At 29.0% G+C, this 11528-nt stretch overlaps 1 long non-coding RNA gene across 2 annotated transcripts; it reads right to left on the reverse strand.

Annotated features, from left to right (window-relative positions):
- Window positions 1-987: 987 nt before the first annotated feature.
- On the reverse strand, window positions 988-11493 carry LOC126749755 (uncharacterized). Of its 2 annotated transcripts, none has more exons than XR_007665325.1 (3): window positions 11058-11493; window positions 9357-9526; window positions 988-2040 (listed from the first exon to the last, which is right to left on the reverse strand). It is a non-coding gene; the product is annotated as an uncharacterized LOC126749755 (long non-coding RNA). The 2 variants fall into 2 exon arrangements; XR_007665324.1 differs by lacking the exon at window positions 988-2040 and adding an exon at window positions 7497-7654.
- Between the last annotated feature and the right edge of the window lie 35 nt (window positions 11494-11528).

The raw sequence follows: 11528 nt of genomic DNA on the forward strand, positions 1-11528 counted from the left end.
AAAAAAAATATATCTGTTACTCGACTACCTGGATTCAAGAAAAAATTAAATCAAATGCAATTTTCGATGATCGATTGCTTGGAATCAAGAAAGTTTAGAGAAAAAAGAGCTGCCAACAATAAACAAAAGGATTCAGGCTTTTTTAAACTCTTCAATATTGATTTTTAACTGCTTAAGAAAGTAATGTAAATTTTGTTTTTTTTAATTATTCCAGGCAGTCGAAGTCTTTTTTGAATTGAGAAAAATTAAGTTTTCCAAAAAAAACTGCTTAAGGGAATAAATGGATTCAACTGCCAGGACGAAAAAAATATGAATAATTTTTGTCTTCTTTAAGGCTTAAAAAAGGCTTTAAAAACGACTTTAACTAGCTCTAAGAGATAAATTTAATACGGGATTTAAGTGCTTGAGAAAAATATAATTTCTTTATTATTCCACGCAGTTAAAATCTTTTTATAGTAAAAAAAATTAGGTTTTTCGAAAAAAACTGCATTCAAATAATTCATTTAATTGCTTGCCGGAAAACCCTGGTTTTAACTATCTTGAAAAGACATTCACTATAAAATAAATTTAAGGCTCTTTGGGTAAAGAAAACTCTTTCACTCACTGTTGCTTCATCTTTCTGGGTTACAAAATTTTAATTATCTATTTTAAAAAAAATACGAGCAATTAAAAAACTATATTTCTTTAATTACATGTACCCGGACTTCTCCGAGGCATTTGACAGGGTAAACTTGGCATATCTGGTTTACAGTTGTACCGTTGATTGAATATTTGGTATATATATATTATAATATTCAATATAATTCCAAATATTCAATCAACGGTTGTACTGACCATATAATTCTATTTAATTTCAACGTATTCATTTTTATTTCACTTAATAGCGTCTGGACTATCTGGAAATAGTGTTTTTATGACGTAATTGGTCAAATTATATAAGAAAAATATCACTTTATTCCCATACTCTTTTAATTTTCAGACTGAGATAGGGATATATAAATGAGAATTCGATTTTTTCGCCTTTTCCTATATCATCGCTTTATTTTTTTAATAGTGTTTAGACCGCCTGGAAATAGTGTTTTTCTCTTTTAATTTGTCAGATTAGACAAGAAAAACATCACTTTATTCCCATATTCTTGTAATTCTCAGACTGAGATAGGGATATATAAATGAGAATTCGATTTTTTCACCTTTTCCTATATCATCGCTTCATTTTCTTAATACTGTTTGGATCGCCTGGAAATAGTGTTTTTCTCTTTTAATTTGTCAGATTAGACAAGAAAAACATCACTTTATTCCCATATTCTTGTAATTCTCAGACTGAGATAGGGATATATAAATGAGAATTCGATTTTTTCACCCTTTCCTATATCATCGCTTTATTTTTTTAATAGTGTTTAGATCGCCTGGAAATAGTGTTTTTCTCTTTTAATTTGTCAGATTATACAAGAAAAACGTCACTTTATTCATATATTCTTGTAATTCTCAGACTGATATAGGGATATATAAATGAGAATTCGATTTTTTCACCTTTTCCTATATCATCGCTTCATTTTCTTAATACTGTTTGGATCGCCTGGAAATAGTGTTTTTCTCTTTTAATTTGTCAGATTATACAAGAAAAACGTCACCTTATTCATATATTCTTGTAATTCTCAGACTGATATAGGGATATATAAATGAGAATTCGATTTTTTCACTTTTTCCTATATCATCGTTTTATTTTTTTAATAGTGTTTAGATTGCCTGGAAATAGTGTTTTTCTCTTTTAATTTGTCAGATTATACAAGAAAAACATCACTTTATTCCCATATTCTTGTAATTCTCAGACTGAGATAGGGATATATAAATGAGAATTCGATTTTTTCACTTTTTCCTATATCATCGCTTTATTTTTTTAATAGTGCTTAGATCGCCTGGAAATAGTGTTTTTCTCTTTTAATTTGTCAGATTAGACAAGAAAAACATCACTTTATTCCCATATTCTTGTAATTCTCAGACTGAGATAGGGATATATAAATGAGAATTCGATTTTTTCGCCTTTTCCTATATCATCGCTTTATTTTTTTAATAGTGTTTAGACCGCCTGGAAATAGTGTTTTTCTCTTTTAATTTGTCAGATTATACAAGAAAAACATCACTTTATTCCCATATTCTTGTAATTCTCAGACTGAGATAGGGATATATAAATGAGAATTCGATTTTTTCACCTTTTCCTTTATCATCGCCTTATTTTTTTAATAGTGTTTAGATCGCCTGAAAATAGTGTTTTTCTCTTTTAGTTTGTCAGATTATACAAGAAAAACATTACTTTATTCCCATATTCTTGTAATTCTCAGACTGAGATAGGGATATATAAATGAGAATTCGATTTTTTCGCCTTTTCCTATATCATCGCTTTATTTTTTTAATAGTGTTTAGACCGCCTGGAAATAGTGTTTTTCTCTTTTAATTTGTCAGATTATACAAGAAAAACATCACTTTATTCCCATATTCTTGTAATTCTCAGACTGAGATAGGGATATATAAATGAGAATTCGATTTTTTCACCTTTTCCTATATCATCGCTTCATTTTCTTAATACTGTTTGGATCGCCTGGAAATAGTGTTTTTCTCTTTTAATTTGTCAGATTAGACAAGAAAAACATCACTTTATTCCCATATTCTTGTAATTCTCAGACTGAGATAGGGATATATAAATGAGAATTCGATTTTTTCACCTTTTCCTTTATCATCGCCTTATTTTTTTAATAGTGTTTAGATCGCCTGAAAATAGTGTTTTTCTCTTTTAGTTTGTCAGATTATACAAGAAAAACATTACTTTATTCCCATATTCTTGTAATTCTCAGACTGAGATAGGGATATATAAATGAGAATTCGATTTTTTCGCCTTTTCCTATATCATCGCTTTATTTTTTTAATAGTGTTTAGACCGCCTGGAAATAGTGTTTTTCTCTTTTAATTTGTCAGATTAGACAAGAAAAACATCACTTTATTCCCATATTCTTGTAATTCTCAGACTGAGATAGGGATATATAAATGAGAATTCGATTTTTTCACCTTTTCCTATATCATCGCTTCATTTTCTTAATACTGTTTGGATCGCCTGGAAATAGTGTTTTTCTCTTTTAATTTGTCAGATTAGACAAGAAAAACATCACTTTATTCCCATATTCTTGTAATTCTCAGACTGAGATAGGGATATATAAATGAGAATTCGATTTTTTCACCCTTTCCTATATCATCGCTTTATTTTTTTAATAGTGTTTAGATCGCCTGGAAATAGTGTTTTTCTCTTTTAATTTGTCAGATTATACAAGAAAAACGTCACTTTATTCATATATTCTTGTAATTCTCAGACTGATATAGGGATATATAAATGAGAATTCGATTTTTTCACCTTTTCCTATATCATCGCTTCATTTTCTTAATACTGTTTGGATCGCCTGGAAATAGTGTTTTTCTCTTTTAATTTGTCAGATTAGACAAGAAAAACATCACTTTATTCCCATATTCTTGTAATTCTCAGACTGAGATAGGGATATATAAATGAGAATTCGATTTTTTCACCTTTTCCTATATCATCGCTTCATTTTCTTAATACTGTTTGGATCGCCTGGAAATAGTGTTTTTCTCTTTTAATTTGTCAGATTATACAAGAAAAACGTCACCTTATTCATATATTCTTGTAATTCTCAGACTGATATAGGGATATATAAATGAGAATTCGATTTTTTCACTTTTTCCTATATCATCGTTTTATTTTTTTAATAGTGTTTAGATTGCCTGGAAATAGTGTTTTTCTCTTTTAATTTGTCAGATTATACAAGAAAAACATCACTTTATTCCCATATTCTTGTAATTCTCAGACTGAGATAGGGATATATAAATGAGAATTCGATTTTTTCACTTTTTCCTATATCATCGCTTTATTTTTTTAATAGTGCTTAGATCGCCTGGAAATAGTGTTTTTCTCTTTTAATTTGTCAGATTAGACAAGAAAAACATCACTTTATTCCCATATTCTTGTAATTCTCAGGCTGAGATAGGGATATATAAATGAGAATTCGATTTTTTCACCTTTTCCTATATCATCGCTTTATTTTTTTAATAGTGTTTAGATCGCCTGAAAATAGTGTTTTTCTCTTTTAGTTTGTCAGATTATACAAGAAAAACATTACTTTATTCCCATATTCTTGTAATTCTCAGACTGAGATAGGGATATATAAATGAGAATTCGATTTTTTCGCCTTTTCCTATATCATCGCTTTATTTTTTTAATAGTGTTTAGACCGCCTGGAAATAGTGTTTTTCTCTTTTAATTTGTCAGATTATACAAGAAAAACATCACTTTATTCCCATATTCTTGTAATTCTCAGACTGAGATAGGGATATATAAATGAGAATTCGATTTTTTCACCTTTTCCTATATCATCGCTTCATTTTCTTAATACTGTTTGGATCGCCTGGAAATAGTGTTTTTCTCTTTTAATTTGTCAGATTAGACAAGAAAAACATCACTTTATTCCCATATTCTTGTAATTCTCAGACTGAGATAGGGATATATAAATGAGAATTCGATTTTTTCACCTTTTCCTTTATCATCGCCTTATTTTTTTAATAGTGTTTAGATCGCCTGAAAATAGTGTTTTTCTCTTTTAGTTTGTCAGATTATACAAGAAAAACATTACTTTATTCCCATATTCTTGTAATTCTCAGACTGAGATAGGGATATATAAATGAGAATTCGATTTTTTCGCCTTTTCCTATATCATCGCTTTATTTTTTTAATAGTGTTTAGACCGCCTGGAAATAGTGTTTTTCTCTTTTAATTTGTCAGATTAGACAAGAAAAACATCACTTTATTCCCATATTCTTGTAATTCTCAGACTGAGATAGGGATATATAAATGAGAATTCGATTTTTTCACCTTTTCCTATATCATCGCTTCATTTTCTTAATACTGTTTGGATCGCCTGGAAATAGTGTTTTTCTCTTTTAATTTGTCAGATTAGACAAGAAAAACATCACTTTATTCCCATATTCTTGTAATTCTCAGACTGAGATAGGGATATATAAATGAGAATTCGATTTTTTCACCTTTTCCTATATCATCGCTTTATTTTTTTAATAGTGTTTAGATCGCCTGAAAATAGTGTTTTTCTCTTTTAGTTTGTCAGATTATACAAGAAAAACATTACTTTATTCCCATATTCTTGTAATTCTCAGACTGAGATAGGGATATATAAATGAGAATTCGATTTTTTCGCCTTTTCCTATATCATCGCTTTATTTTTTTAATAGTGTTTAGACCGCCTGGAAATAGTGTTTTTCTCTTTTAATTTGTCAGATTATACAAGAAAAACATCACTTTATTCCCATATTCTTGTAATTCTCAGACTGAGATAGGGATATATAAATGAGAATTCGATTTTTTCACCTTTTCCTATATCATCGCTTCATTTTCTTAATACTGTTTGGATCGCCTGGAAATAGTGTTTTTCTCTTTTAATTTGTCAGATTAGACAAGAAAAACATCACTTTATTCCCATATTCTTGTAATTCTCAGACTGAGATAGGGATATATAAATGAGAATTCGATTTTTTCACCTTTTCCTTTATCATCGCCTTATTTTTTTAATAGTGTTTAGATCGCCTGAAAATAGTGTTTTTCTCTTTTAGTTTGTCAGATTATACAAGAAAAACATTACTTTATTCCCATATTCTTGTAATTCTCAGACTGAGATAGGGATATATAAATGAGAATTCGATTTTTTCGCCTTTTCCTATATCATCGCTTTATTTTTTTAATAGTGTTTAGACCGCCTGGAAATAGTGTTTTTCTCTTTTAATTTGTCAGATTAGACAAGAAAAACATCACTTTATTCCCATATTCTTGTAATTCTCAGACTGAGATAGGGATATATAAATGAGAATTCGATTTTTTCACCCTTTCCTATATCATCGCTTTATTTTTTTTAATAGTGTTTAGATCGCCTGGAAATAGTGTTTTTCTCTTTTAATTTGTCAGATTATACAAGAAAAACGTCACTTTATTCATATATTCTTGTAATTCTCAGACTGATATAGGGATATATAAATGAGAATTCGATTTTTTCACCTTTTCCTATATCATCGCTTCATTTCTTAATACTGTTTGGATCGCCTGGAAATAGTGTTTTTTCTCTTTTAATTTGTCAGATTAGACAAGAAAAACATCACTTTATTCCCATATTCTTGTAATTCTCAGACTGAGATAGGGATATATAAATGAGAATTCGATTTTTTCACCTTTTCCTATATCATCGCTTCATTTTCTTAATACTGTTTGGATCGCCTGGAAATAGTGTTTTTCTCTTTTAATTTGTCAGATTATACAAGAAAAACGTCACCTTATTCATATATTCTTGTAATTCTCAGACTGATATAGGGATATATAAATGAGAATTCGATTTTTTCACTTTTTCCTATATCATCGTTTTATTTTTTTAATAGTGTTTAGATTGCCTGGAAATAGTGTTTTTCTCTTTTAATTTGTCAGATTATACAAGAAAAACATCACTTTATTCCCATATTCTTGTAATTCTCAGACTGAGATAGGGATATATAAATGAGAATTCGATTTTTTCACTTTTTCCTATATCATCGCTTTATTTTTTTAATAGTGCTTAGATCGCCTGGAAATAGTGTTTTTCTCTTTTAATTTGTCAGATTAGACAAGAAAAACATCACTTTATTCCCATATTCTTGTAATTCTCATGAGCTGAGATAGGGATATATAAATGAGAATTCGATTTTTTCACCTTTTCCTATATCATCGCTTCATTTTCTTAATACTGTTTGGATCGCCTGGAAATAGTGTTTTTCTCTTTTAATTACACATCTCGTGAGAGTAAAACATCACTTTATTCCCATATTCTTGTAATTCTCAGACTGAGATAGGGATATATAAATGAGAATTCGATTTTTTCACCCTTTCCTATATCATCGCTTTATTTTTTTAATAGTGTTTAGATCGCCTGGAAATAGTGTTTTTCTCTTTTAATTTGTCAGATTAGACAAGAAAAACATCACTTTATTCCCATATTCTTGTAATTCTCAGACTGAGATAGGGATATATAAATGAGAATTCGATTTTTTCACCTTTTCCTATATCATCGCTTCATTTTCTTAATACTGTTTGGATCGCCTGGAAATAGTGTTTTTCTCTTTTAATTTGTCAGATTATACAAGAAAAACGTCACCTTATTCATATATTCTTGTAATTCTCAGACTGATATAGGGATATATAAATGAGAATTCGATTTTTTCACTTTTTCCTATATCATCGTTTTATTTTTTTAATAGTGTTTAGATTGCCTGGAAATAGTGTTTTTCTCTTTTAATTTGTCAGATTATACAAGAAAAACATCACTTTATTCCCATATTCTTGTAATTCTCAGACTGAGATAGGGATATATAAATGAGAATTCGATTTTTTTCACTTTTTCCTATATCATCGCTTTATTTTTTTAATAGTGCTTAGATCGCCTGGAAATAGTGTTTTTCTCTTTTAATTTGTCAGATTAGACAAGAAAAACATCACTTTATTCCCATATTCTTGTAATTCTCAGACTGAGATAGGGATATATAAATGAGAATTCGATTTTTTCGCCTTTTCCTATATCATCGCTTTATTTTTTTAATAGTGTTTAGACCGCCTGGAAATAGTGTTTTTCTCTTTTAATTTGTCAGATTATACAAGAAAAACATCACTTTATTCCCATATTCTTGTAATTCTCAGACTGAGATAGGGATATATAAATGAGAATTCGATTTTTTCACCTTTTCCTTTATCATCGCCTTATTTTTTTAATAGTGTTTAGATCGCCTGAAAATAGTGTTTTTCTCTTTTAGTTTGTCAGATTATACAAGAAAAACATCACTTTATTCCCATATTCTTGTAATTCTCAGACTGAGATAGGGATATATAAATGAGAATTCGATTTTTTCACCTTTTCCTTTATCATCGCCTTATTTTTTTAATAGTGTTTAGATCGCCTGAAAATAGTGTTTTTCTCTTTTAGTTTGTCAGATTATACAAGAAAAACATTACTTTATTCCCATATTCTTGTAATTCTCAGACTGAGATAGGGATATATAAATGAGAATTCGATTTTTTCGCCTTTTCCTATATCATCGCTTTATTTTTTTAATAGTGTTTAGACCGCCTGGAAATAGTGTTTTTCTCTTTTAATTTATCAGATTAGACAAGAAAAACATCACTTTATTCCCATATTCTTGTAATTCTCAGACTGAGATAGGAATATATAAATGAGAATTCGATTTTTTCACCTTTTCCTATATCATTGCTTCATTTCCTTAATAGTGTTTGGATCACCTGGAAATAGTGTTTTTCTCTTTTAATTTGTCAGATTAGACAAGAAAAACATCACTTTATTTCCATATTCTTGTAATTCTCAGACTGAGATAGGAATATATAAATGAGAATTCGATTTTTTCACCTTTTCCTATATCATTGCTTCATTTCCTTAATAGTGTTTAGATCGCCTGAAAATAGTGTTTTTCTCTTTTAATTTGTCAGATTATACAAGAAAAACATCACTTTATTCCCATATTTTTGTAATTCTCAGACTGAGATAGGGATATATAAATGAGAATTCGATTTTTTCACCTTTTCCTTTATCATCGCCTTATTTTTTTAATAGTGTTTAGATCGCCTGGAAATAGTGTTTTTCTCTTTTAATTTGTCACATTAGACAAGAAAAACGTCACTTTATTCCCATATTCTTGTAATTCTCAGACTGAGATAGGGATATATAAATGAGAATTGGATTTTTTCACCTTTTCCTATATCATCGCTTTATTTTTTTAATAGTGTTTAGACCGCCTGGAAATAGTGTTTTTTCTCTTTTAATTTGTCAGATTAGACAAGAAAAACATCACTTTATTCCCATATTCTTGTAATTCTCAGACTGAGATAGGGATATATAAATGAGAATTGGATTTTTTCACCTTTTCCTATATCATCGCTTTATTTTTTTAATAGTGTTTAGACTGCCTGGAAATAGTGTTTTTCTCTTTTAATTTGTCAGATTATACAAGAAAAACATCACTTTATTCCCATATTTTTGTAATTCTCAGACTGAGATAGGGATATATAAATGAGAATTCGATTTTTTCACCTTTTCCTTTATCATCGCCTTATTTTTTTAATAGTGTTTAGATCGCCTGGAAATAGTGTTTTTCCTCTTTTAATTTGTCACATTAGACAAGAAAAACGTCACTTTATTCCCATATTCTTGTAATTCTCAGACTGAGATAGGGATATATAAATGAGAATTGGATTTTTTCACCTTTTCCTATATCATCGCTTTATTTTTTTAATAGTGTTTAGACCGCCTGGAAATAGTGTTTTTCTCTTTTAATTTGTCAGATTAGACAAGAAAAACATCACTTTATTCCCATATTCTTGTAATTCTCAGACTGAGATAGGGATATATAAATGAGAATTGGATTTTTTCACCTTTTCCTATATCATCGCTTTATTTTTTTAATAGTGTTTAGACCGCCTGGAAATAGTGTTTTTCTCTTTTAATTTATCAGATTAGACAAGAAAAAACATCACTTTATTCCCATATTCTTGTAATTCTCAGACTGAGATAGGGATATATAAATGAGAATTCGATTTTTTCGCCTTTTCCTATATCATCGCTTTATTTTTTTAATAGTGTTTAGATCCCCTGGAAATAGTGTTTTTCTCTTTTAATTTGTCAGATTAGAAAAGAAAAACATCACTTTATTCCCATATTCTTGTAATTCTCAGACTGAGATAGGGATATATAAATGAGAATTTGATTTTTTCACCTTTTCCTATATCATTGCTTCATTTCCTTAATAGTGTTTGGATCACCTGGAAATAGTGTTTTTCTCTTTTAATTTGTCAGATTATACAAGAAAAACGTCACCTCATTCCCATATTCTTGTAATTCTCAGACTGAGATAGGGATATATAAATGAGAATTCGATTTTTTCAACTTTTCCTTTATCATCGCCTTATTTTTTTAATAGTGTTTAGATCGCCTGAAAATAGTGTTTTTTCTCGTTTAATTTGTCAGATTATACAAGAAAAACATCACTTTATTCCCATATTCTTGTAATTCTCAGACTGAGATAGGGATATATAAATGAGAATTCGATTTTTTCGCCTTTTCCTATATCATCGCTTTATTTTTTTAATAGTGTTTAGACCGCCTAGAAATAGTGTTTTTCTCTTTTAATTTGTCAGATTAGACAAGAAAAACATCACTTTATTCCCATATTCTTGTAATTCTCAGACTGAGATAGGGATATATAAATGAGAATTGGATTTTTCACCTTTTCCTATATCATCGCTTTATTTTTTTAATAGTGTTTAGATCGCCTGGAAATAGTGTTTTTCTCTTTTAGTTTGTCAGATTAGATAAGAAAAACATCACTTTATTCCCATATTCTTGTAATTCTCAGACTGAGATAGGGATATATAAATGAGAATTGGATTTTTTCACCCTTTCCTATATCATCGCTTTATTTTTTTAATAGTGTTTGGATCGCCTGGAAATAGTGTTTTTCTCTTTTAATTTGTCAGATTAGACAAGAAAAACATCACTTTATTCCCATATTCTTGTAATTCTCAGACTGAGATAGGGATATATAAATGAGAATTGGCTTTTTCACCTTTTCCTATATCATCGCTTTATTTTTTTAATAGTGTTTAGATCGCCTGGAAATAGTGTTTTTTCTCTTTTAGTTTGTCAGATTAGATAAGAAAAACATCACTTTATTCCCATATTCTTGTAATTCTCAGACTGAGATAGGGATATATAAATGAGAATTCGATTTTTTTCGCCTTTTCCTATATCATCGCTTTATTTTTTTAATAGTGTTTAGATCGCCTGGAAATAGTGTTTTTCTCTTTTAATTTGTCAGATTAGACAAGAAAAACATCACTTTATTCCCATATTCTTGTAATTTTCAGACTGAGCTAGGGATATATAAATGAGAATTGGATTTTTCACCTTTTCCTATATCATCGCTTTATTTTTTTAATAGTGTTTAGATCGCCTGGAAATAGTGTTTTTCTCTTTTAATTTGTCAGATTAGACAAGAAAAACATCACTTTATTCCCATATTCTTGTAATTCTCAGACTGAGATAGGGATATATAAATGAGAATTGGATTTTTCACCTTTTCCTATATCATCGCTTTATTTTTTTAATAGTGTTTAGATCGCCTGGAAATAGTGTTTTTCTCTTTTAATTTGTCAGATTAGACAAGAAAAACATCACTTTATTCCCATATTCTTGTAATTCTCAGACTGAGATAGGGATATATAAATGAGAATTCGATTTTTTCGCCTTTTCCTATATCATCGCTTTATTTTTTTAATAGTGTTTAGACCGCCTGGAAATAGTGTTTTTCTCTTTTAATTTGTCAGATTAGACAAGAAAAACATCACTTTATTCCCATATTACTCTCACGAGATGTGT

Source organism: Anthonomus grandis, unplaced genomic scaffold (assembly GCF_022605725.1).
Source record: "Anthonomus grandis grandis unplaced genomic scaffold, icAntGran1.3 ctg00000686.1, whole genome shotgun sequence".
Classification (NCBI taxonomy): domain Eukaryota; kingdom Metazoa; phylum Arthropoda; class Insecta; order Coleoptera; family Curculionidae; genus Anthonomus; species Anthonomus grandis.